The sequence below is a fragment of the Bos grunniens genome, chromosome 3, assembly GCF_055505025.1.
Source record: "Bos grunniens cultivar Pamir isolate PY7600 chromosome 3, Bosgru_T2T1.0, whole genome shotgun sequence".
Classification (NCBI taxonomy): Eukaryota; Metazoa; Chordata; class Mammalia; order Artiodactyla; family Bovidae; genus Bos; species Bos grunniens.
The window spans coordinates 94,865,570-94,892,692 of record NC_141167.1 but is presented as its reverse complement, the minus strand read 5'-3'; the positions used below and the strand labels follow the sequence as shown (position 1 = coordinate 94,892,692).

General features: G+C 44.6%; 1 long non-coding RNA gene across 1 annotated transcript; it reads right to left on the bottom strand.

Moving 5' to 3' along the window:
* Positions 1 to 15,423: 15,423 nt before the first annotated feature.
* On the bottom strand, positions 15,424 to 26,775 carry LOC147376150 (uncharacterized). Its single transcript, XR_015161659.1, has 2 exons — positions 25,737 to 26,775; positions 15,424 to 16,467 (listed from the first exon to the last, which is right to left on the bottom strand). It is a non-coding gene; the product is annotated as an uncharacterized LOC147376150 (long non-coding RNA).
* Between the last annotated feature and the right edge of the window lie 348 nt (positions 26,776 to 27,123).

The window sequence follows — 27,123 nt, the reverse complement described above, 5'->3', positions numbered from 1 at the left end:
CGCATACAGTAGCAGCTGTGCTGTCCCAAATGGTGGTTGCCAGCCACAAATACATTTAGATTTAAATTAATTAAATGGAATTAAATTAAAAATGCAGTTCCCACTAGCCACATTTCAAGGGCTCAGTAGCCACATGTGACTGCTGCTGCTGCTGCTGCTGCTGCTAAGTCGCTTCAGTCGTGTCTGACTCTGTGCGACCCCAGAGACGGCAGCCCACCAGGCTCCCCCATCCCTGGGATTCTCCAGACAAGAACACTGGAGTGGGTTGTCATTTCCTTCTCCAATGCATGAAAGTGAAAAGTGAAAGTGAACTCGCTCAGTCGTGTCCAACTCTTCACGATCCCATGGACTGCAGCCTATCAGGCTCCTCTGTCCATGGGATTTTCCAGGCAAGAGTACTGGAGTGCGGTGCCATCGCCTTCTCCGAGCCACATGTGACTAGTAGCTACCATATTGGATAGTAAATATGCAGAGCATTTTCAACCTCCCAGACAGTTCTACTGGACCACCTCGGGCTACAGGAATTGGATCACTCCTGGATTTCAGCTCTCATCATAAATAAGGTGATGTTATAATCTCATCCTTTCTCTGGCCTCCTTTCCTGTTTCTGTTGCCCCATCTTGTTACACATACAGCTTAGCCTTGCAAAGAACGAAAGAAATTCTGCAAAGGAAAATATCGATGCAAGTTGGAAAAGTGGTGTTTTGTGGTCTTTGTGCTGCTACAGTACTTAACTTTGGGGCTGAGGAGCCACTGTGGAGGGCAGAGCCGGCCTAGGGTGGAGTTTGCAGCCAGCTCAGCTCACAGGGTGACTGCTAGACTGGCCTGAATTCCTGAGCACTAAGCTGCAGCCTCCTTATTTTTCCCTCCTCTCTTCAGCTCTTCTTCCCCCCTGCTTCCCATTTTGTCACATGCCAAATGCGCTTTCATTAAACGTGCTCTTTTAAAAGGTTGCAAAGCTCCCAGCTGCTGCGAAGTCAGATTTTTAAGAACACATTTGCATCTTTTCTCAGTTGCTGCTTTAATTACACGTAATAAAGGTATTTAGTTGGAGAAGAATAGCTGATGAGCCTGCACTATCATAAAAAGGTCTTGCCAAACGCCATTTCCTTTGTCAAGAGAGAACTTGCTCAAAGACAGTGGAAAGCTGTGATTCATTCCTCTGCCATAGTGTTACTATAAGAAATTCAGTTTATTGGGAGTGGCTGTCGCACAGACTTTAAGCAGTGACAGAGTTCTCAGCCATGTTCTGCAGCCACCACCAACACCTGGACTGGAAAGGTGTGCCAGGAGAAGAATGGTGCCATTTGTGACTGGTTTATCAGGGTCGGGAAGCTTCAAGGCTGGACCTCCTGTTTTTGCAAATAAAGCTTTATCAGGAGATTCGTCATGCTCATTCATTTACACATTGTCTTTGTTTTTAATTATAGGCCTGAAATGATTTATTTAGTCTTTGACCTGGAACTTTCTCTCTCTCTCTCTCTCTTTTTACAAAAAATAATTTTATTTATTTATTTTTGGCTATCCTGGGTCCCCGTTGCTGCACATGCCCCCCTACCCTCCTGCCCCCAGCCACTGTGTGCAGGGGCCAGTCTCTAGCTGCTGTACGTGGGCCTCCCGCTGTGAAGCACAGACTCTAGGGCTCAAGGGCTTCGGTAGTTGCCACTCCCCAGCTCCAGAGCATGGGCTCAACAGTTGCGGCACACGGGCCCGGTTGCTCCAAGGCACACGGGATCCTCCTGTGCCAGGGATCAAACCCACGTCCCCTGCATTGGCAGGCGGCCTGAGCCCCCAGGGAAGCTCCCGTTTACACATTGTTTATATCAACTTCCATGCTACTATAGCAGAGCTGGGTAGCTGCTGCAGATACTACCTGTAAAGCCTGAAATACTGTCTGCTCCTTCCCCTGGCTTAGAAGGCGGGAGTTGGGATAGATCAGAGGTCTCAATCCTATCCTGCTTGGATGTCTCTCTGGAAGGATTTTCACTGACCCTGCCCCCTACCTGGTCCAGGGTACCATCACCTTGCCCCTGTGTGACTGCCCAACTTCCCACCTACCTGCATCCCCCCTGTCCCCCGCAGTCTATTTGCCACCCTGCAGCCTGAATGTCCCTTTGAAACATAAACCCTTTCTTGTCCCTGCCTTGCTCAAAGCCCTCCAAGGGCTTCCATTTCATAGCAAGTGTTCATATTAAGTCGCTTCAGTAGTGTCTGACTCTTTGCAACCCTATGGACTGTAGCTCACCAGAATCCTCTGTCCATGGTATTTTCCAGGCAAGAATACTAGAGTGGGTTGTCATTTCCTCCTCCAGAGGATCTTCCCGACCCAGGGCTTGAACCCACATCTCTGATGTCTCCTGCATTGGTAGGCAGGTTCTTTATCGCTAGCGCCGCCTGGGAAGCCCATTTCATAGAGTCAAGTCCAAAGTCCTTGGACAACCTGCCAGACCCCCACCACCACCCACCTTACTCAACCTGGCTTCCTCTGCCCCAGCCACACCAGTCTCCTTACTTACCCTTGAACTGCCAGCCCGTGTCTCCACTCAACCAGGGATGGCCAGCTGGCCCCAAAATGCCTGTCTGCACTGTGCCTTGTTGCCAGTAGAGGGCAACCCAGTCAGACCCTGGCATCCATGGGTGGCCTCCTGACTGGTTCTCTCTGATAGAAAGTGATAGAAAGTTGTGCTTGTCACTTCCACTGTGGGTGCAGGTCTTAAGAACCGTCCGCGCCTTCTGCATTCCCCCATCTACCCCTTAATGGAGTGGTTGTCGAGACCCTTGGAAACAGGAAAGCCACAGAACAGAAGGCATTTGAGTCTCTGGACCCAAATGAAGACTGCCCATCACCAGTAGCTTAACATGGAACTGGAACATGAGCAGGAAATAAGCATTCATTGTGCCATCCGTTTAGTGTGGAGTATTTTTTTTTTTTTAACTTTACAATATTGTATTGGTTTTGCCATATATCAACATGAATCCGCCACAGGTATACACATGTTCCCCATCCTGATCTCTCCTCCCTCCTCCCTCCCTGTACCATCCCTCTGGGTCATCCCAGTGCACCAGCCCCAAGCATCCAGTATCGTGCATCGAACCTGGACTGGCAACTCGTTTCATATATGATATTATACATGTTTCAATGCCATTCTCCCAAATCATCCCACCCTCTCCCTCTCCCACAGAGTCCAAAAGACTGTCCTATACATCAGTGTCTCTTTTGCTGTCTCGTATACAGGGTTATTGTTACCATCTTTCTAAATTCCATATATATGCGTTAGCATACTGTATTGGTGTTTTTCTTTCTGGCTTACTTCAGTCTGTATAATAGGCTTCAGTTTCATCCTAGTGTGGAGTTTTAGATCTGTTTGTCATGACAGCATCTCCTGGATCAACACAGGGCCTTTGCGCTTGCTGTTCCCTCTGCTTGAAAAGTTTTTACCCAGGTATCTATGCGGTTTTTCACTTCCTTCAGGTCTCTGTTCAAACACCATCTTAACCGAGAGGCTTTCTCGGACGAGGAAAGCAAATCACCTGCCACCGCGGCACTCTCTGCCCAGTTTGCACTGTTTTATCTTACTTCACAGCACACATCATCATCTGACATAGTCTTGGTTCTCTAGCTTGCTGCTCAGTGCCACGTGTTTTCAGGGCTTGCCACAGTGCCTGCTGCGGTGTAGTGGCTTCATAAATGTCTGATGAATGAATGAATGAACAGACCAACAGTCTCGAGGACCAGTGGGTAAAACAATAAGGTTTTTATTTGTGGGGTGGGGGGAAGAAAGGATGTGGGATGATTCCTTTCGCAGTTTTTAACACTGAGTAAATTATTGTTGTCGTTTTAGTCACTAAGTCACGTCCAACCCTTTGTGATACCTTGGATTATAGACCACCAGGCTCCTCTGTCCGTGGGATTTTCCAGGCAAGAATATTGGAGCGGGCTGCCATTTCCTTCTCCACGGGATCTTCCCAACCCAGGTATCAAACCCATGACCCCTGCTTTGCAGGCAGATTCTTTACTCCTGAAGCCACCAGGGAAGCCCGAGTAAGGCATTAATTGATGCCAAAATAAATGCAGACACGATGTGTGGAGCCCCTGCTCTCATGAGGGTGTGAGTACAGGTGTCAGCATACTGTGAGGGCTGCTCTGCCACAGAGAGCCCAGGGTGCTCAGCATCTCAGGGGATGGGTATCAAAATTAGGCTGTGGGGTCTGGGAAGCTTGCCAAAGGAGGTGACATGTGGAGGAACTGGCTGTGAGAAGCCAGAAGAGATTCTGGCACAGAGAAGACAGGAGACTTCCCACAGCCTGGGGTGTGTGAGGAGCCCTAAACAGTCTGCTGTGGTGTGAGCTCAGGGGCAGGAGGGAAGTAGCAGTGGGAGAGGGCAGAAAGGCCTGTGGGCTGGACCATGAACAGACTTGCTTGTTATGCTAAGAAGCTTGAACTATATCCTGAAAGCATGGGATCCACATAAGAGAAGGCCAAGCAGGAGAATGGCATAATCAGGGGTGCATTTTATGAGGCTCCTCCTGGCAGCAGCCTGTAAATGGGCTTGGCAAGGATGTGAGACTAGAGGACAGGTGAGGCAAATACTCAGTGATGCCTTGGGGTGGTCCAGGATCCCAGCTCCTCTCAGCTGGAAGACAACACAGACCACATGGCCTCGCTGTAGCCAATGGGAGCCTGAGAAGCTGTTTCCACTTTCTTCCTCCCTGTGCCAGGTGAGGCGGTGGGTACCATCTGGGTCTAGTTTCCTAAAACCATGGGTTCCAGGGAAAGGCAGTGGCATCTCTGACTCCGTATTGAGCTCTGCATCCTACCTTCCCTCGCCATCCAGCAGGGACCCTGAAGGGATGGTGGACCTTGATGCATTCCTGCCACAAGCCAGCAGCATGAAGGTGCTCGGAGTCTCGGGGTCTGTCTGAACAGAGGATATTTGGGATGCCCCCTGGCACTCAGGTCTGCCATGTCATAACCTAAGTGTTTAGAGTCTTGGCACCTTAGGGGTGTCCAGAGAGGAGACATCTAGATGAGGCAACTGCATTTCAGATGCACGGGGTTGGCATTCTCCAGTTAGGAGAGGCCAGGGAAGACAGGGAAAGTCTGCAGTGTGTGAGCTGAACCACTCAATCGTGTCTAACTCTTTGTGACCCCTTGGACTGTAGCCCGCAAGGCTCCTCTGTCCATACGATTTTCCAGGCAAGGATATTGGAGCGGGTTGCCATTCCTTCCTCCGGGGGATCTTCCTGACTCAGGGATCAAACCCGTGTCTCCTCCATTGGCGGGTGAACTCTTTACCACTGGGAAAGCCGCCAGAGGGTAGCTCTAACCACCCAAATGTCAGCAACAGCCCTTCAAGACTCTTGGCTTGCTCCCAGGCACTAGGTGGCCTCCACATGACAGCATCCACACAGCAGTAGGGCTCTGGATGTGTTCATTTCTGTCCTCTCCTGAGCTCACCCACACCCACACACTGCTTGAAGCACTTGCCAAAGTTTCCAGGAATGGGAGGAGGGTGGATGGGATCTCCCAGCGTTGGAGCTGAGCAGTGGGTGAACTGCAGTGCTCATGGATTCCAGCAACGACTCATGAAAGCTGGGAGAGGGTCAAGTCAGCCCTTGTTCCTCACATGGTTTATGCTGTGAGCAAGCCTTCTGCGTTCGAGGAGCTTGGAGAAGCTGCCAGGCTGTAGGTAGGTGTGTGAGTGAGGTTGGATGCAAAGGAAGCCATGTGGAACATGTGACAAGTGCCTGAAACGGGGCCTTATTGCTCGGGACTGGCTATTACAAGGACTTCCCTGGTGGCTCAGACGGTAGAGCGTCTGTCTAACTCTCTGTGGCTCTTGTTATACAAGGGTGGCATGGGAGTTTGAGTTACACCCTTAGAAGGGCCAACAAGTCATGCAAATGAGTCAAGTGGGCAGATGGCGACTGGTCTCCACGCGAAAGGGGAGCTGCTCTTCATCTCCAGTCACTTGTTGCCATGGGGCCCTGGAGGCCGTCATTGGATCTTTTGATTCTTTAAGAGAAGTGCAAGGTTCAGATTCTCATGGGCTATCTCTTCTGTCACGTTTTCTAGGTTAGGCTGTGGTAACAGGCAGCCCTCAATATATCAGTGGCTTGTAATAGTAAAGGTTCATTTGTTTTCTTTTTGTTTGCTTGTCTTTATTGAACCTGTTACAATAGTGTTATTGTTTTATGTTTTGGTTTTTTGGCAGGGAGCTATGTGACATCTTGGGCTCCCCTAGTGGCTCAGATGGTAAAAAAATAAAATAAAATCCACCTATAGTGTAGGAGACATGTGTTTGATCCCTGGGTGGCGAAGATCCCCTGGAGAAGGGAACGGCTACCCACTCCGGTATTCTTGCCTGGAGAACACCATGGTCAGAGGAGCCTGGTGGGCTACAGTCCATGGAATCACAGAGTCTGATATGACTAAGCGACTAACACTTTCACGTGTGCACCCTCTGCATCGGAAGGCAAAGTCTTAACCCCTGGCCTGCCAGGGAAGTCCCATAAAGGTTCATTCCTGTTCTTGTTACTTATCCGCAGAGATGGTTCTGCTCTGCGTTTCCTCTTGTTCAAGGCTTCAGGCTGAAGAGCAGCCCGGGTCCTAGAAGTGCTCCTGGGTAGCAGAGGGAACTTCTGCTTGCACGCTGTCCGCCAAAGCAAGTGTCCTGGCCAAGCCTGAGTGACTGGGAAGAAGGATGAACGCCCACCCACCTCTACCTCCCATGGGGAGGCATACTGTTCACGTGACCACTAGTGGGAGGGCAGAAGGAAACTGGGACAAGAAACGATCTCCCCCCTCCCCCGTCTCTAACCATCAGCAACTGCATCAAGAGCATCATAAAAGCTGGGCAGAGACAACACAGGGAACCACAGACCACAGATTTGCAATTTCTAATTTATGGGGTCAGATATGGAGTGGATAGTCTTGCTGTCTTCCTGAAACACAGACTCTGGCTCAGAATCCCCTTGATAGTCCTCTCAAAAAGAGAAAAATGGTTACTACGCCTTCACAATAGGAGTGAATCTATACTGGCTCCTAGAACTCACTACTTCCTTTTATAGGTGCTCATAAATTCCCTTTAAACAATTCTTTCATAAATACTACCCAAGATCTAAGTTGCTTATCGTTTGTGGTTCTCAGAATTCAGCTTCTATTTTTTGCATTCAGGACATTTGCCTGGGTCTAGTCTGTAGCACCCAGTTTTATTCTCCACAGAACTCAGCAGTGACATTGACAAGACCTCTCAGCATTCAAAGGTTAAATGGTTTCAGGCCAAGAAACTTGGCACCATTTCTAACAGTAAGAAGGTCTTTTAGTTCCCCGTAGTTCTTTCTTTCTCATGAGTGTGTCCTGGCTGAAACTGGAACCTACTGTGTTTTTTGTTTGTTTGTTTGTTTGTTTGTTTTGAGAACCCTGGAGTAGAATGTGAGGCAATTGTCATTTAAACCTGCATCCGTTTTGGTGCAGAAAAAGATGGTGAGTTGAATACATCTGATCACACCTGGTGGGTCATTTTGTAATGAACACATGCAAACAAGTACCCTGCGTGTGCTCTTTGGAATAATTATAAAGTCATCATTAATCTGGATATGGTTTTAGGTTTGGATGATTAATGCTTTATTTTGAGAGTGCATTTTGGTATACGATGGAGCCAGAGCTGAGTTGCAATGACCTTACTTTCATAGAAGGGGCAAATATTTCTTAATTCTGTATGAATGCAATGAGTTAGAGTAGTTGCTTATTCTCGCAGAGTTGAGAGGATGTTTTCCCTGAGCAATCATTTGTGAGGGGCTGAGGCCCAGAGGACTGCAAGGGACATTCAGGCAGAAGAGTCCTCTCTCCCCAGAAGAGAACTAAGGATGGCCAAAGCCGTGTAACTGGGGCGGATCATTCCTGTCCTTCACATGGCATTACTGGAGACTGATGTCCTCCCTCCATACCTCTTGGATTATTGTGTTCTGATGGAACCGTTCCACTGGTCACTGCAGGGCAAGATGGTGGGCCTGGTGTGAGGGCTGGCTTTTCCAAGGGAAGAGATGGGCCATCAGCAATCACAGAGGAGAGCAGGTGCTGGGACAGGAAATGAGCACAGGGATGCTGGCTCTTTCTGGGCTTTGGGTGGATTCCAGGCAGAGCAGGCCTGACTCCAGGGCACTTGCAAATGGGCAGTTGCACTGACTCCTGCCAGGAGGCAGGATGGGAGCCACATAAGGAGACAAAGCAACTTGTCCATGGAGCGAAGAGCCTGGCCAAGGGGTGACACGAAGCTGTGTGTCCAAGAACAGGGCCACATCCACCTTGGTGTGGGGTGCCCCTGCTGAGAGAAGGCAGCCTTCTTCACAAAGGTACCACCTACTGACTCACAGGCTCAAGGGCCATGCCCACTGTGGGGTCTCTCTACTGTGGGGAGGGTAGAGGGGATACTTTCTTTCTGTTTCATCAGCTGAACACACCCTTTACTTCCCATGAAAGTATCTTCTATGTGCAAAGCCATGGCCTGCTCATGGCAGAGGCCGGTGGGGGTAGGGTATATTTTTGTTGTTATTTATACAAAAGAACTCCTAAATCTGGGCCTGAGAACCGTGAAATTAGCAGCATCTTTTAACTGTTGTTAGTTTTTCTCCACTTAGTTTTTATATTTTGGAGTGTGTAGTCAAGACTTGCTGAGATTAGAGATTTAATGAGCTCCATCTCTATGTCAGGAACTGTTCTAGACCCTGGGGATCCATAAGTGGGGAAAACAGAACAGACAGAACTCCCTGCTGGTGTGCAGCTCATGTTCTAAAGGAAGGATTGATCAGTCTCAGTCCTGCTGGAAGGCATGTAGGGAATGCTGTGTCCTGCGCTTTGATGGGGAGGCAGAGGGGAGCATGGCATCCCTTGCTGAAGGCTTGCCTGATGGTAGCAGCAGTAGAATGAACTAGCTGTGGCCTGTAGATGGCCAGTCTGTAAGTATCATTAGCAGCAGGCAGAGATTTGGGGTAGTGGACATTTAGATCCAGGCACTCTGGGCATCTCAGAAATATCTGAGGAGCACTCTGAGGGGGCTAAATCCCACTGGGGCATTCAGGTATTTAGTGGGCATGTGAAGTCTGCTCATCAAATTCTATGTGGCTTCATTCCCTCTGCACGTGTGCTCAGCTGCTGAGTCATGTCCAGCTCTTTGTGACCCCATGGAGGTAGCACGCCAGGCTCCTCTGGCCGTGGGATTCTCCAGGCAAGAATACTGGAGCAGGTTGCCATTTCCTTCTCCAGGGCATCTTCCCGACCCAGGGATCAAACCCATGTCTCTTGCTTGGCAGGCATATTCTTTACCAGTGAGCCACCTGGGAATCCCCATCTAACCAGCATTAATTCTGTCTTTTCCAGTCTGGGCATCAGTCTCCTTGGCTGAGAGTTTGGAGGCAAAGTATAAGTTGAGGAGTTCTGCTTTCTTGCCATCATCTGTTAAAAAATAAAATTGGTCCCAAATAGCCTCCTTTTCCTCTTGAGCTGTCTGCTCACTGAGAGCCTCTGCCCACAGAGACCTACCCAACCCTTCTTTGGACATTTCTAAAATCTGCTTTCCCGACAGGTTCAGAGCCCTCATCTGGCCAGGCCTTTGCAAAGGCCGGCTCCTCTCAGGGACCCTGTCGCTTGCACTTCTGCATAGCAGGGTGCCCAGAGTCAGGTGCAGGAGAGCTGTTCTCGTTTCTTCCCTCAAATTAGGAAAGATGAAGCTGTCAGCAGTTCGAGGAGAACGTATCCGACATCCTGTGTCCAGTAGAGCAAGATTCTCGCGCTATCCCTTCCCTATCTTGCCACCGCTGTCGGAAGGCTTGCTCAGGCCTAGGAGCCCCGAGGGCAGTACCACCACATGTGAACAAACAGGCACGAAAGTGACAGGTCAGCAGCAGATGGCCACCAGGTGGGATTCCATGTCAGGCTTTTTGTCTGCAGCTTTGTAACCGCTCACCTCGTCCATACCCACCCAGCTCATCCAGTCCCAGTTTCTGGCCTCTGCTCCTGGGTTCCTCCCTCAGACTCTGTCTTACTCTCTAGGTTTGACTCACTCCTGTCACCTGGCTTCTGCCCTTAGCTTGGGCTTGAGGCTGCATCTGTGTACCCTCGATTCGATCCATTTTGTGTCTACTGTATCTCCTGCTCCCAGTGTGTGCCTGGCTGTTTCCTAGCCTGGCTGGCTTCCAAGACTTTGATCCTTGCTTCCAGGGAGCTAGACATGCCCTCGCTCCCACCCCCTGCCCCAGCCCAGCACGCAGGCTGTGAAGCTTCTTAGGCGCAAGTCTCCATTTCTTCTCTCTGGTTGCACAGCCCAGAGCTCAGCCACCCTTGCACCCCATTCCTCTCCTCTCTTTTCAGTCATTCTCTCTACACTCGTGGTTTGTGGATATCCACGCAGGCGTGCTCATATCTGTGTGACACATTCACCTTTTACTCCCTTTCCTACAAGCACTTGGAAAAGCAGAGCTCTCCCATTGCTTCCATCCCATCCTGCCCTACCCTATCCCATCCCATCCCATCCTCCAAGGTAATGAAACCAGTGTAGTCACATCTGTCTTTCTGGGCTCAGATCTCAAGGTTATCTTTTTCAGTACCCATTCTCTCTACCCTGAGGTACAGACTTCCAAGACTGCAAATTTGATTCTCACTGTTCATTTTTTTCCTGAGAATTATCATACATTTCTTCCATTTTCCTTGTTGTCTCCATGTCTTTTGTTTTATCAGGTTCTATGGTTTTGCTGCCCTAGCTGATGCTTTGTTTAGGATGTCTCTTGTTTAAAAAAAAAAAAAGGCAGACAGAAATTCAATTCCAACAAGCTCAAGCATGAGGAAAATTTATGGACTCATATAACCCAAATGGGAGAGACAGGAATAGTGTTGGGCATCAGCGATGACTAGAGCACAGCCCAGGCCCTCAGGACTCTCTTCCTCCCTCTCGCCTTTGTGCTGCAATGCAGAGATGTTTGTTCAAGGGGCCCTCCACCCAGCAACTCCAGTCTTACATATTCTAGCTTTGCTGTTGGACAGGGCAGGGCTCGCTTCTCAGTTAAGAAAAAAAATCCTTGGAAGCACCAGGTTTGTGTCTTGAGTGACTGGGTCATCCCTGAGACCAAGAACAAAACTGGAAAAGGACTTACAGAACCTCATCTTTAGGAGTGGGAGGGGCAGTTCTAAATAACAGATGACTGGTCCCAGAGAAAAGAAAGGGTAATAGCAGACAAATGACAGATGTCCACTCTAGACCAAGGTTACATACGTCCTGGCTCTGGCCGTCCCATATCAGTTCCCCTTTAAGCTGTCTTCCCAGTATTGCTCTTCTAATCCAGAAGACTAGATGCAATTCTACCTTGGTGTATTAGTCAGGGTTCTTGAGAGAGCAAGTAAGAGAGAGAAAGAGAGGGGGAGGAGGATTTATTTTATATATAAAAATATTTACTATAAGGAATTGATTTATATAATTATGGAGGCTGAGAAGTCCCACAGTCTGTGGTCTACAACTTGGATACCTAGGAAAGCTGATGGTGTAGGCTGAGTCTGAGCCTGAAGGCCTAAGAACCAGGTGAGATGACTCCAAGGGCGGGAGAAAACTGATATCCCAATTCAACAGTCAAAGCGGACAGAGAGAGAATTCCCACTTCTTTCTGTTCTATTTGGGCCTTCAGTGGATTAGATGAGGCCCACCCGCATTAGGGAAGGCAATCTGCTTTACTAAATTAACTAATTCAAATGCTAGTTTCTCCAAGAAACACCTTCACAGATGTACTCAGAAAGAATGTTTAGCTAAATATCTGGGCACCATGTAGCCCAGTCAAACTGACACTTAAAATTAACCATCAGATTTAGTAACCTGATTGATTAAGGACATTTGGACCCCAGTACCAAAAGGTCTTTGTGGGTGAAATGTGGTAGGAGCATGTATTGGAAATGACAGGGAGTGAGGGTAGAGACAGGAGAAGAAGATCAGATGACATTACAGTTGTCACACCCAGCTCAGCTGGTCTAGACCAAGGCTCCCACATTTTCTCTGGCATAAACCAACTCAAATACATCTTTGCACTTTCATTACAGCAACAAGCAGCACTGGACATGGAAAAAGGTGTTTGGTGCTAGAGCAATGGTTTTCAAAGCTTTAAACACAACAGGACCCACTGTATTTATCTCAAAAGAAGCAGCATGCAGAACCCCAATATACAGAACAGACAAGAGCAGAGTTACCTGGGAACACTGGCTTCCTCAGGACTCAATGAAAAAGCAACTGTAACAGAAGAGACATGTTACAGTCTCTGTAATTTCCTTTGAAATGCCTCAGCATTGACAGTGTGACTTGTATGTGTGTGTGATTTAGATTTAATCTGCACCCAAGGATTGCTCTGACTGGGGGATGCATACCCAGGGCTGACTAGCTAATATTTACCCAGAAAGCCATACTTCAGAGGCGAGAACTCTGAGTTCTTCAGTTATCATCATCTCCAGTAATTATCAGCATTTTGACAATTAGTATAATGAATATTAGAAATGCTTTTTGTTGGTGGCATAAGTGATGATCAAGAGAAGAGAATTAGATAAAATACTATAGAGGGTCCCCACATTCTAAGAACAGGATACATGAATCCAGCAAGTGCTTACTTTTCATCCAGGCTCAATTCCTATACAATCATGGGTAGAGATGCTGATTCAGAGGATTCCTGTTTGCCTGACTCCAATGGGATGCTTAGCAGCTTTCAGCCTTTAGAATATTATCATTTGCTTCATACAAGTTTTCCATGAAACGTCCTGTCAGAGCACCTGAAAGGACATAGACTTGGGTCCCCATTAAGATTACAAAACAAGTTTTGTGATGGTCCTTCTGCCTGCCTAATAATGCAAGTTTGTTACACGAAGCAGAACTGAACCTGACTGTTGCCTTTGCTGTGATCTGGTAGCAAAGTGCAAACATCTTTGCCCTTTCATTATAGCAACGAGCAGCATTGGACATGAAGAGAGGTGCTTATTGCTACAGCAATGGTTTTCAGAGCTTTAAACATAACAGGGGAAAAACGAAACATGAAGGGGAAAAGCAAACATCTTCACCCATCTCATGTTGAGTACGACTTTTATGAGGCCTGAGACATACATCTTGAGGGTCTTTTTTGAGAAAAAGCATTAAAAATTATAAAGACAAAATTAGGTATAAAAAAATTAGGTATAAAAGTAAATATGTATATGCAATGGGAAAAATCATAATAGATTTTGAATTTTAAAAAGTTAATAAGTGTTACAAAGAATCCAAAAAACATGATATTTTAATTAATTAATATCTAATAGCAGCTTTAGAATTATATTCCTACATTTGGGGGGCTGTATACTGTTTGATGGGCTTCCCTGGTGTCTCAGAGGTAAAAAAATCTATCTGCAGTGTGGGAGACCTGGGTTTGATCCCTGGGTTGAGAAGATCCCCTGGAGGAGGGCATGGCAACCCACTCCAGTATTCTTGCAGGGAAATCCCATGGACAGAGGAGCCTGGTGGGCTACATTCCATGAGGTCACAAAGAGTCAGATATAACTGAGCGACTAAGTACATATTCTTTGATAGCCTCTTCATGTGACAATTATTCTGTAATAGTTTCAATAGAGAGAATAAAACAATTTAGTTCTTCCTCTAACTTGTTGATCAAAATGTTTTGTTTTTATTGTTTAAATGCACCAATACACAACTTCAGTGGATATGTTCACTATAGCTCTCACACAGGACTTGTGCCCTGTAAATAAGGAATTCTGATCAGTTTGATTTGGCATAATTTCTTCAGAAAAGAAAAATTCATGAAATGTTTATAATTGTATATACTGTATATAGAGCATATTCTTAACAAAATTTCTCTTATTATTGATGAGGACTGAATGCTCCAATCACAACTTTATATGTTTTGTTCGGGAGAATCTTCATAGATTATCTTTTGGCTTTGCACAGTTAAAACCTTGTATCTCTCCTTCTCTCATGTCCATACTCAATGCCATAGAACCTGTTCTATTGCAGTAGGCTCTCTGGTTTGCATCTTCCCATGATGTCAGTGGGTAAGTTTGCCCAGTGGATAGTAAGACTATCCCTGCACAGGACAAATAGGAATAAGTTAACTATATCTGGAACTGTTTGCAAACCACACTAATACATCCCACTAAACCTAAACTAAACCAATTCAACTTTCCTTAGCTACATCCCCCTAACGCCCTTAAATACACCTGATAAAAGGAGAGATTTGCTGGGGGAAAATCCATTAAGGAAAGAGAGAGTTCCTTAACTGATTGTGGTTCAAATATATGTCGTTCGCAAAATGTATTAAAACATTCATCAAGTAAACAGGTTGTTAGGGACCGTCCCATCATCTTGGAAGAGGCCCATTAATTGAAAGATCTTATATTTAGCTTCATTTCTTTCATAGTACATTGACTCTGCACCAAACTATTGAGGGTAACTAATATTTACTCAATTCAGGACAGCCAAATTGGCTTAGGTGGCTTTGCAACAACGGGAATAAATGGAAGACAGACTTCTTTCATTTATAAGCTCTTGCTTATAAACATCAGCAAAACAGTCACATATAAAATAAATGCCAAAAACTTTTTACAGAACTCCATGGCCATGCTGCTGCTGCTGCTGCTGCTAAGTCGCTTCAGTCATATAATTTAATCTACTAGAAACTATTTACAAACTATGACAAAGGATTCGTGAATAAAGAGGGGTGGATAGATTAACCACTGGAGGTTTTCTGGAAAGGATGAATTTTAAGATAGCCTTTGTAACAGGTGAGACACAAAAATGAGAGGGGAAGGTGCATTCTAGGAAGGCATAAAAGATCCAAATACACTGAAGAACATCAAATTGTGTAAAGGAAATAGTTTAGGATTGTCTGGAACAGAGTGTTCATGAAAGAGAGCATAAAAACTAAATTTTAAAGAACTGTTTCTGGTCATAGTGAAGAAAGTGGTACACAGCCAGTCCACCAAGTGTAAAGAATTAGGGAACTACACCAAAAATATGAAAGGATTCTTTTCAAATGTTGAACATCAGGTGTTTCAGGACAAGCATTCCTGAGAGAAGAGAATTGAGTGAGGTGAACTCTACCATAACCTTGGCTTTTTATTTTTATACCGTTTCTGGACCAGGATGCAGGAAAGGGGGATCCACACAGAGTATGGAAGTCTCACTGAGCTGAAGAGTCAGAGATTAGAGTTTGGTAAGGTTGGGACAGCTGGAGGCTGTGACGTGTTCCAGAGTAGAAGAGCAACACGGAGAAAATGCCTCAGAAATCTGCAGATTGGCTGAATAATAAGATGCATATGTTTGAGGTTAAACTCCACAAACCTAGGTAAATAATAACTAACAAAGAAAGATAAACTATGAGGAATTATAAGCTAAACAGCTACCAGAGCTCACACAGGGTTGGAAGATATTTTATTATAGTTCAGACGAGACAAAATGAAAAGACCTTGTTGAATACCTGAAGCATTCAGGTGAAATTCCAAAAATAGTACATCTTACGAGTAGGATTAAACTAGTCCTAGAGCAAAAGCTACCCTAGGTCCTAACTTAAAAAGCTTCAGTTCAGTCGCTCAGTCGTGTCTCTTTGCAACCCCATGGACTGCAGCACGCCAAGCCTCCCTGTCCATCACCAACTCCCGGAGCTTACTCAAACTCATGTCCACCGAGTTGGTGATGCCATCCAACCATCTCATCCTCTGTCGTCCCCTTCTTCTCTCACTTGCAATCTTTCCCAGCACCAGGGTCTTTTCAAGTGAGTCAGTTCTTTGCATCAGATGGCCAAAGTATTGGAATTTCAGCTTCAGCATCAGTCCTCCCAATGAATATTCAGGACAGATTTCCTTTAGGATGGACTGGTTGGATCTCCTTGAAGTCCAAGGGACTCTCAAGAGTCTTCTCCAATACGACAGTTCAAAAGCATCAATTCTTCAGTGCTCAGCTTTCTTTATAGTCCAACTCTCACATCCATACATGACTACTGGAAAAACTACAGATTTGACTAGATGGACCTTTGTTGGAAAGTAATATCTCTGTTTTTTAATATGCTGTCTAGGTTGGTCATAACTTTTCTTCCAAGGAGCAAGTGTCTTTTAATTTCATGGCTGCAGTCACCATCTGCAGTGATTTTGGAGCCCAAGAAAATAAAGTTTCTCACTGTTTCCATTGTTTCCTCATCTATTTGCCATGAAGTGATGGGACTAGATGCTATGATCTTAGTTTTCTGAATCTTGAGTTTTTTGTTTTTTTTTTTTTTGAATCTTGAGTTTTAAGCCAACTTTTTCACTCTCCTCTTTCACTTTCATCAAGAGGCTCTTCAGTTTTTCTTTGCTTTCTGCCATAAGGGTGGTATCATCTGCATATCAGAGGTTATTGATATTTCTCCTGGCAATCTCCTTTCCAGCCTGTGCTTCATCCAGCCCAGCATTTCTCATGATGTACTCTGCATATAAGTTAAAGAAGCAGTTAAATAAAAAGCTTGAGAGGGATCAAACTGATCTGAAATTAAATGAACTTCTTATCAGAATAAAACTCAACACTCTTTAAAAGAATACAAGAAAATGTAACAATGTAACATTTACAATAGTCAGCATCTAATCAATTACTGCTGCTGCTGCTACTGCTGCTAAGTCGCTTCAGTTGTGTCCGACTCTGTGCGACCCCATAGATGGCAGCCCACCAGGCTCCGCCTTCCCTGGGATTCTCCAGGCAAGAACACTGGAGTGGGTTGCCATTTCCTTCTCCAATGCATGAAAGTGAAAAGTGAAAGTGAAGTCGCTCAGTCCTGTTCAACTCTTAGTGACCCCATGGACTGCAGCCTACCAGGCTCCTCCGTCCATGGGATTTTCCAGGCAAGAGTACTGGAGTGAGGTGCCATCGCCTTCTCCAGGTCAATTACTAGACATGACCAAAACAAGAAAATATAACCTATGATGAAGGGGGAAATCAGTCAACAGAAGCAGATCTCAAAATCACAAAAATGGAATTAATAAACAAGGACTTTAATCACTGTAAATATGTCTAGGGAATTAAGGGAGAACATGAACATAATGAAGAGATAGCTGGAAATTATAAAATATAAATAAATAAATCTTCTAGAGCTTATTAAAAAATAAAACCCAACACCTGAAATAAAAAATGCACTAGGCAGGCTTAACATGAGATTGCACATTTCAGAAGAATGTATCAGTTAACTTGAAGAAAGTAAATAGAAAACATCCAAGTTAAAGCACATAGAGGGGAAAAACTGAAAAAACCAAATGAACAGAGCTTCAGTAACCTATAACACAAAATTCCCAGAAGGAAGAGATATAAGTGGCAATATAGGGAAAAAAAAAAAAAAAACTTTAAGAAAAAAAGACTGTGATCTTCCAAATTTAGTTTAAAAAATATAGACTTACAGATCTAAAATGTTCAATGAAACCTGAACAGAATAAACTCAGTGAAAACCACACAGGAAAGGGGAAAGGAAAATAAGTAGTTTTCTGCATTATATGTAAAGTGATAAGGTATTTAAAGGTAAACTATGATATATAAAAGATGTAATCTGTGAACCTTTTTTTGAGCAAACTGAAAAAAAAAAAAGTTATGGCTAATAAAATAGTAGAAATAAACTGAAACACTAAAAAGTTTTCAGTCCAAAAGAAAAAAAGAAATAGAAGGGAAAAAAGTAATAGATGGAACAAATAAATCATTAAGTGACAACAGCCCAATAATTATATGAAATATAAATACACTAAAATAATATATTAAATGGCAAATATTGTCATACAGGTAGACATACTGGGTAGAGAAGCAAGGCCCAACTGTATGTTTTTTAAAAGACTTTTTCTTTTACTATTAAGATACATATAAGGGATAGAAAAAGATGAGTCAGGCAAATACTAATTTTAAGAAAGTTGGAGTGGCTACTTTGATATCACAAAATATCCACACAGGAGAAAACATGACAAAATATTTACAGAGACAAAGAGAAATATTTCATCATGATAAAAGGGTCAGCTCATCTAGAAGATAAATGATATTCAATGTGTATGCAACAACATGCAGGATGAAAATATTGATAGGACTAAATGGAGAAATACACAAACACAAAAATGTATTTGGAGGTTTCAACACTCCTTTCCCAGTAATTTACACAACAAGGAAACAGAAGATGAGTCCAGATATAAAGGACTTGAACAACATTATCAGCTTATTGAGCCTAACTGATATTTGTAGGACACTCTACACAGCAACTGCAAAATACTCATTCTTTTCAAATATACAGAGTATATTTATCTTGGAGTTCACAGAAGACCACATACTAGGCCATAAAACATGTTTCAATAAGTTCAAAAATATCCATGTTATACAGAGTATATTCTCTGACCAGGCCACATTGGAATTAAATTAGAAATCAATAACCAAAAATTATCTGCAAAATCCACAAATATTGCAACTGAAAAACACAGTTCAAAATAACCTATGCATCAGATTAGAATGTATTTGGTGAAATTAGAACATGATAGTTATATTTAATAGGCATATAGCTCCAGATTTCAAAATACATGGGATACAGCTAAAGAAGTGCTTAAAAGAAAATTTGTAACTGTAATGCCTACATTAGAAAAAAAAGACGGTCAGTGATCTAAGCTTCTACCTTATGAAATTAAAATAAAGAGCAAATTAGGGACTTCCCCTGGTGGTCCATTGCTTAAGACTCTGCTTCCACTGCAGGGGGCACTGGCTCATTCCCTGGTAGGGGAACTAAGATGCCACATGCCATGCAGTGTGGTCCAAAAAAAAAAAAGAGTAAATTAAAACTCAGAAGAATGGAAATTATAAAAATAATAAAGGAAATAAATGCAATAGAAAATAGGCAAAGAATAAAGAAAACTGAAAAATCCAAAAATGATTCCATGAAAAAAAAAGCAGTGAAATAAGAAAGCTTCTGGGAGACTGATCAAGGTGGAGAAAAAGCAAAAAACACAAAGCAAGTATCAGTGCTGAAAGAAAGGGCACCACTACAAACCTTACAGACACATAAAAAACAAGAGAATATTATGAACAACTTTATGCCAATAAATTTGATAAATTAGTTGAAATGGACAGTTTCTTCAAAAACACAAATAACGAAAACTGACACAAGAAGAAACAGGAAATCCAGGTGGTCCTACATGTATTAAAGAGACTGGATTCATAATTTAAATCTTCTGATAATATAAACTCCAGGCCTAGATGGATTAAACAAGGAAGCATCAAGGGAAGAAATAGTACCACTCTTAAACAACATCTTTCAGAGAAAAAAGGAGGAGGAAACACTCTCCAACTCATTTTACAAGGTCACCATTGCTCTGATACCAAAACTGGACAATGACATTAATAGAAAATTACACATCAGTTAATTAAAAATAAATAAAATACATATAATTAAAAAAAAAGAAAACTGCAGATCAACATCCCTCATGAACATAGATTTTAAAATCCTTAAAATATTAGCAAATCAAATCCAGGAATATAATTTAAAGGATAATACATTATGACTGAATGGGTTAATTTAGCATTTGAAAATCAATACAATCATTTAAATCAATGTAGAAAACTCATGTGATGAAATTCAATGTCCAGTAGCAGTTAAAAACAAACTTCAGCAAAAAAAAAAAAAAAAACCTACCTCAGTCTAATAAAGGAATCTATGAAAAATCTGAGCAAACATGACAATTTAACATTGAAAGACTCATTACTTCCTCACTAATAATAAGATCAAGGCAAAATGTTTACTCTCTCCCTTCTTCTCAACATCGTATTGGTGTCCCAGCCCAAAGAGCTCATGAAAGAATAAACAAAAAGTCTTACAGACTGAGAAGACAAAAGTTAAACTTTTATTCACAGAGGACATAACTGTGTACCTAAAAATACTAACAAATCTACAAAATACTTCCTACATTAATAAGTGAGTTTATAAGGTTGCAGAATACAAGATCAGTATACAAAATAAATTGAACGTATTTCTGTATACTAGCAACAAATGTGGAACAGGAAATTTCAAGTGGAATTTGCAGTAGCACCAAAAATGTAAGATACTTAAGAATGAATTTAACCAAACATGTATGTGACCTGTACACTAAAAACTACAAAAAAGAAAAAAGAAAACCCTCAGCAACAGTGGAGGCAAAAACACCAAAAGGCAGGCTCTGGGTCCCCCACCTGGCCCCCACAACTACTTCAAAGGAACTCGGTGCTGTGTGATCCTAGGATCAGGGAAAACTTGGGGTAGGAGGCGGTGGCTCTTGGTGTTAATACCTGTGAATCCTCCCAACTCCCCAAAGCCTAGCCCTGGCGAGGCCAAGGCAGCTCAGCACTGCCCTGGAGCTCAAGGCCCCTTGCCTCTGTGCTCTTTGAAGTCCATGGCAGAGCTGGCATCCTTCAGTTCCCATGTTGCCTATGATGCACCCAACAGAGCAAGACATCATTCTGAGCAGCACCATGGCAGTTCCATGGCTGTTGCTGGGTGTGTGTCCACCAGGGTTTGCAGCCCTCACCAAACACAGCTCAATCAGCAGGCCATAGAAGAACCCACCTGGCACCACATGTCCCACCCTTGAGACTCTGAGCCCATCTCACAGTCTTTGCAACCCCATGGACTGTAGCCCACCAGGCTCATCTGTCCATGGAATTCTCCAGGCAAGAATATGGAGTGGGTTGTCATTCCCTTCTCCAGGCAATCTTCCCAAATCAGGGATTGAACCCAGATCCCACCACTTTGCAGGGAGATTCTTTACTATCTGAGCCACCAGGGAAGCCTCTTTCCCCAGAAGCCCCTGACAGAATCCCCTAGCACCAGCAGATGCTGCCCCGGCACTTGAACACTGTAGAGTTCTACCAGTGCCTGTGAACGGAGATGCTCTACTTCATCCTCTTCTATCCAGAGGGCCCTAAGGTGTAGTACCTGGCAGCCAAAGTCCTAAAAAAGCAGTTGTGGAAGTTCCACACCAAATACACAATATGGTTCCAGATGCACTAGGAGCCCAAGGCCATCACTGTTGAGTTTGGGCAGGACACCTGTATCTGCTGATAGTCCAGCTAGGAGAAATGGGCTCTACAGAAGAAGGAAGGTTTTACCTTTGAGTACACTGGTCCCTCCTTCCACCCCACCCCTCTCCCTGGCATGCTGATTCTTCTGCCCAGGTGAGGGCCCTGGCCTGGAAAAATGAGAGGAGGTCCCGGGCCATGGGAGTCCCCCTCCCTTAGAAAGCAGGGAAGGGGCCCGAGGTTTTCCCATCCTGATGCGGCAGGAGCAAGGGCTCTCCTCAGTGAGGGACATTTTTCTGGTAGACCTATTTTCATTTTGGAAAACATTTATAAATAAAAAATTTATGAGAGAAAAGCAAAAATACACCATGCCTGTGAATTAGAAGGCTCAGTATTATTAAGCTGTCATTTCTCTTTAAACTGAATCAATACAATCCCAAACAAAATATGAACAGATTTTTAAATAGAAATTGTCATGCTAAACCTAAAATTTATACAGAAATGCAAAACTAAATTGTATAGTAGCCAAAACAATTTTGGAAAAGAGATTCAAAGTTGGAGGACTGAAACTACCTGAGTTCAAGGCTTGTTTTAAAGCTCCTGTAATCAAGACATATTGTATATGGCTACTTTCTCACTATAATGGCAAAGTTGAATAGCTGTGACAGGGACCATATGGTTCACAAATCCTAAGATGTTTACTATCTATCCTTGTACAGAGTTTTCTGACCCTTGTGATGCTGCTGCTCCTAAGACGCTTCAGTCATGTCCGACTCTGTGCGACCCCATAGACAGCAGCCCACCAGGCTCCCCTGTCCCTGGGATTCTCCAGGCAAGAATACTGGAGTGGGTTGCTGGTTCCTTCTCCAATGCATGCATGCATGCTAAGTCGCTTCAGTCGTGTCCGAATCTGTGCGACCCCACAGACAGCAGCCCACCAGGCTCCTCTGTCCATGGGATTCTCCAGGCAAGAATACTGGAGTGGGTTGCCATTTCCTTCTCCAAGATCCTTATGATAGATAATGTTTATCTATAAGACATACTCTTATATACAATTCCTGGTCCAATAGATATCATTCCACCAATTTCTCTGTATATTTCTTTTATAGTGCATTAGAATGCAGGTTGGTTAGAATAATTTTAGAAATAATCTTTAATCCCATCTAATATATTGAAGAATATAAATTGTTTGTAAATTATGATACTTTATAATTAACAATATATTGTTTGCAATATCCCTTACAGTTGCTCACAAAGCTGTGGCTGAAAATGCTCTTAGCAGGATGAAAATAATTGCACATTAAATGTGTATAGTATGTAAATATGTAAATTAGGCATAGTACTATTAGGCCTGTTTTTTTTTTTTTAATATTTGTTTTAATTTATTTATTTGACTGCGCTGGGTCTTAGTTGCAGCATGCAGGATCTGCTTCCCTGAGCAGGGATTGAAACCCACTCCCCCTGCATTGGAGGAACAGAGTTTTCACCATTGGGCCACCAGGGAAGTCCCTAGGCCTGCTCTATAAATGAGCAGCATTTGCAATTGTTGGAGCCTGCTCTAGGTGATTAGGAAAAGCAGACCAATGAGACAGTGGGATGAATGGGTGCCAATTGGAGATGGACTGGATATAGGTAGGAAACACAGGGACTGAGAAAAATAAGGTTGTGTGTTATTGTGAGTCTGAGCTTTTAGATGCAGTTGCTTTTGACCTCATGGGACAATTGTGAAGAAATATTTATTTAGTGGTCAAGAGCAGAAAGGCTCTGTGATCAATTTGCAATTGCTTAAAGCAATGTGTTTCAGTTTCATGAACTTTGCCAGGTCATCCTGCTGGAATGTAGATTGATTCAGTAGTTTTGGGACAAGTCCCAAGTTTCTGTAGTTCTAAGAAGTTTCCAGGAGATTCTGATATGGCTGGTTCAAGGAGCAAGCTTTGAGTAGCTAGTAGAAATTTATGTGTAGATTTCTTCTGGAAGATAAGGGGAAGGTTGAGACAGGGAGTGATTTTTATGCATGGAAGGAAGGACTCTCTGGTCTCTTCTAGGGCAAGACTGTAAAGGGCCTTCAATCTTAAGAAAATCTTAATGCAGAGAAGAGGAGGATCCAGGGCAACCAGGGAGAAAAAAAAAATAGAGCTATAAGGGAGGAAATAAAGAAGAATCAGGAGGATTTAATTGCATTAAGGCATAAGTGGCTTAAGTATTCCTATGGAATACTGAGCTTCAAGTAGGCGGTTAGTGGAATTCCAGTATATAATTCATTCATCACATTATCTTCCCTGGTCTTTTTTCCAGTCCTCTCTTGGCTGTAGTAATGTTGATGGATTGTCTGTCAAAAGCTTATCCATACCTTTTGCTACAAAGGCCTCTCCTTATCAATATGAGACCCATAAGAACTGCCATGTTTTTATATGACCCCATGCCCCTCCCTACAATTCACTGGTCCAGGCATGAACACTGGTTCCCAGTTGGGTCAGTCATAGTGCTTCCCTGAGATAACTTTGGCTTCCCAAGTGGTGCTAGTGATAGAAAACCCACCTGCCAATGCAAGAGACATAAGAGGTGCAGGTTCAGTCCCTGGGTGGGGAAGATCCCCTGGAGAAGGGCATGGCAACCCACTCCAGTATTCTTGCCTGGAGAACCCCATGGACAGAGGAGCCTGGCGGGTTACCGTCCATGGGGTCGCAAAGAGTTGGACACAACTGAAACGATGTAGCACGCATGCACGAGATAACTTGAAATGGGACTTGATCGTGGCAAAAGTAATTTCGTACAGAATTGTTTTTATAGTGGTAAAGGTGTTAGGTAGAGAATCTGCTAGTTGTTGCCAGCCGTGTTAGAGCCAGCACAGAGGAAAATTAAAGACAGGTGAGAGAACAGAGCTCTGGCAGTGTTCCAACTCTTCCAACTATTCCCAAACCCAGCTACATCCCCTTTCATTCCCCATGATTTGGTTATTTAACACTCCCTTCTGTGACCCTGAAAATTCCCCTCTTGCTTAAGTGAGTTTGAGTCACTTTCAGCAGAACTCTGACTAATAACCAGCAAACCTTTTCCCAACACGTTTCCTCATGTACATCACTTCCCTGGGGCCTCTGCACCCCGTTGACTGAAGCCTTCCCCAGGTGCTTCCCCAGCGTGGCACCAGGCCAGAACCAGCTTCAGGACAAGGACCATAAACCCCAGAACTGGTCTGGATGGACGTGAATGTGTCACTGAACACCAGTGTACCAAATCCACGTGTTCATGGCAACAGCCGAAAAGAGCCACAAAAGTCTAATCCTCAGCTCACTGGGCATCTCCTGGCAGATTGTTAAGACCCTGGGGCAGAGCTTAATGTGCATGACTATTTGCGATGCACGATTTCCATTTTGCTCACTTCGACTAAATTAAATTCATTTTGGAATTCTCGGAGTTACTGCTTGTTGATTTTTCCCCACTCCCACTTCATATTCTAGGTACATGTGTGCTTAGTCCCTCAGTCATGTCCAGCTCTTTGTGACCCCATGGGCTGTAGCCTGCCAGGCTCCTCTGTCCATGGGATTTTTCAGGCGAGAATACTGGAGTGGGTTGTCATTTCCTCCTCCAGGGGACCTTGCCAACCCAAGGATTGAACCTACGTCTCCTGTGTCTCCATTGCAGGCGGATTTTTTTTAACCTGCTAAACCACTGAAGAAGCCCATTTAGGTACATTTCCCCCAAAACTGAAAGCCACCCCCATCTCTAGGTTCCTCAGCGCCTCAGATCCCTGGAGAGTTTCTATCCCTTGGCAGTTTGTTAGGGCTTCTGGAATGAGTTATCTCCTTCACTGCTGGGAAATTAAACACACACTCACACACACACAAAATAAAACCTGGTATTCTACAAAAAGGCAAAGAATTTCCCACTCCCTCCACCATCTCCAACACACACACACACACACACACACACACACACACACACACACACACACACCCAGGCCTGGCTGAGGGCAAGAAACCCATCTCCCACCACCCTTCCACAGGCAGAAACACTGGCATTCGTAAGCTGTCACTCCGAGGAAGACAGCAGCTGTGTTATTCTATGATTTATAGAACAGATTTGCATTTCCTTGCCTTTGAAGCTTGCCTATAATCTGCCACATAAATATTTGAAAGACAGGATGGTGGAAACAGACCTAAGCAGCTTAATCGAACGCTTGGCAGGTAGAGGACTTAGGTTGGTGTTCATTTCCAACGCCCCCACTGCCCCAGGGCCTCTTGGTGTGTGTGTACAAAATTGAAATTCAGTGTTTAAACCCAATCCTACAGTCAAAAATCCCACTTGAAGGAAAAGCCGGAAGAATGCCACTGGAAAACAGGTTTCATTTCGTGTCTGGTCTCTTGGGCCAAAAGCCCATTTGGCTTCCTGAAACTCTGCTCCAAGGAACAGGGGGCAAGGAGTAGGAGCTTCAGCCACTCCAGAAGGCCCACCGGTGGAAATGGGGTGATCTGAGCCCCAGCCTTCCCTGCAACAGCCCTGAAGCCAGGTTAGAGGCACAGCTATCTACAGAAAGGTGGGAGAGATCCCTACGCCAACACTGCCTCATGGCATGGAGCTGGCACACCCAGCAGCAGCCTTGTCCTGCCTCCACTTGTGGGAAGAGCAGCTGGGCCTGCCCTGCCATGAGGGGGAAGCCCGTGAGCCCATGGGAGACACAGAAAGCAGCTGTATGTTTACCGTGCCCCTGTCTGTTCATGCCCAGTCCTCATGTCCGCAGGGCGATGTGGCCAAGGAAGTCTCTGCTACACAGTTTGGGCAGACTCCTCGGGTGGGTCCCTCGTCACAGTCACGGTGGCTTCCCCTCACTTCACAGGCGGAGCCCACGCCTGAGCCTATTGTCCTGTGGCCTCAGCAGCTGTGCCTCTGACCTGGGAGGGACTGCAAGTCTGGGCAGGAGAGGCTTTGGGAAGCCGGAGTTGTTGCCAATGATCTGTTTCCAGCCACCGGGGAGAGCCAGGTTGGGTTCCAGGAAGAACATTTGATCAGCAGTTAGGCACAGACCTTGCTTCAGCCGCACAGTCACCTCATGCCTGCCTCAGAGCCTCTGCACTTGCAGTCTCTCTCCCTGGATGGACTACTTCTCCTCCTGACTTTCCCCTGACCTGTGCTCCCTGTTCCGTCAGACGTCACTTTCTCAGAGAGGCCTTCCTGACCACCCAGGCTACTGTAACCCTTGTTGTCTCTCTGCTCTGCCACCCTCTTTATTTCTTTGTTGACACTCCCAACAATCTGTAATTCTCCTGTTTATCTGTTGACATGTTCACTGTCCTGTTCCCCACTGGAATGGTAGCGCTCTTCAGGGAGAGGTCTTCTGTTTCTTGTTCACAGCCATTCATAGCTTCCAGCACCATTCCTGGTACATGGTAGGCGCTTAACACGTTTCTGTTGAATGAATAAAAGAATGGATGGACGCCTCTGCAGCAGCTCTGTGGTCGCTTATCCACAATAACCTTGCCCCTGTGCTTCTCCCTTTTTCACAGAACCTCAGTGTTGTTTGACAGGCTTTGCTGCTCACTAACATGAGTTATGAGCTGTTATGGTGTCCCTTAACCCATGCCAGTAATTGGCTTCAGAAGGATAACTGACAAAATTTTGACGAGAAACTTGAGCAGAAGTCTATTAGGTGAGGGCCAGAGGCTCTGAAAAAGGTTTTTGCTTCATTAAAAAAGAGCAGCAGATCCTGTTGTTTGATCTAAATACCATATCTTCTGCAGCTGAAGGTCCAGGGTCCTCCATGGCATTACTGAAGAATAACACTTCTGTTCTGGGGCAAAATAAAAGTTCTCATTTTTAAGTCATTGTAAGCGGCATCTTTTGTTACTCGGTGCCAAAGGCTTTTGAGCCGTGGAGACTATGGCATGTGCTGTTCCTCGGTCCTACTGGCTGCCCTAGGTGGAGTGTCAAGCGAACATGAATTAAGAACTAGTCTTTCGTTACCTCATCCATACAACCCACACACTTCATTGAAAACTTCTGTGCTGGGTTTTTTCCCTGATGGTTCAGAGACTAAGTCTCTGACCGCCCAGTGCAGAGGGCCTGGGTTTGATCCACGGTCAGGGAACTA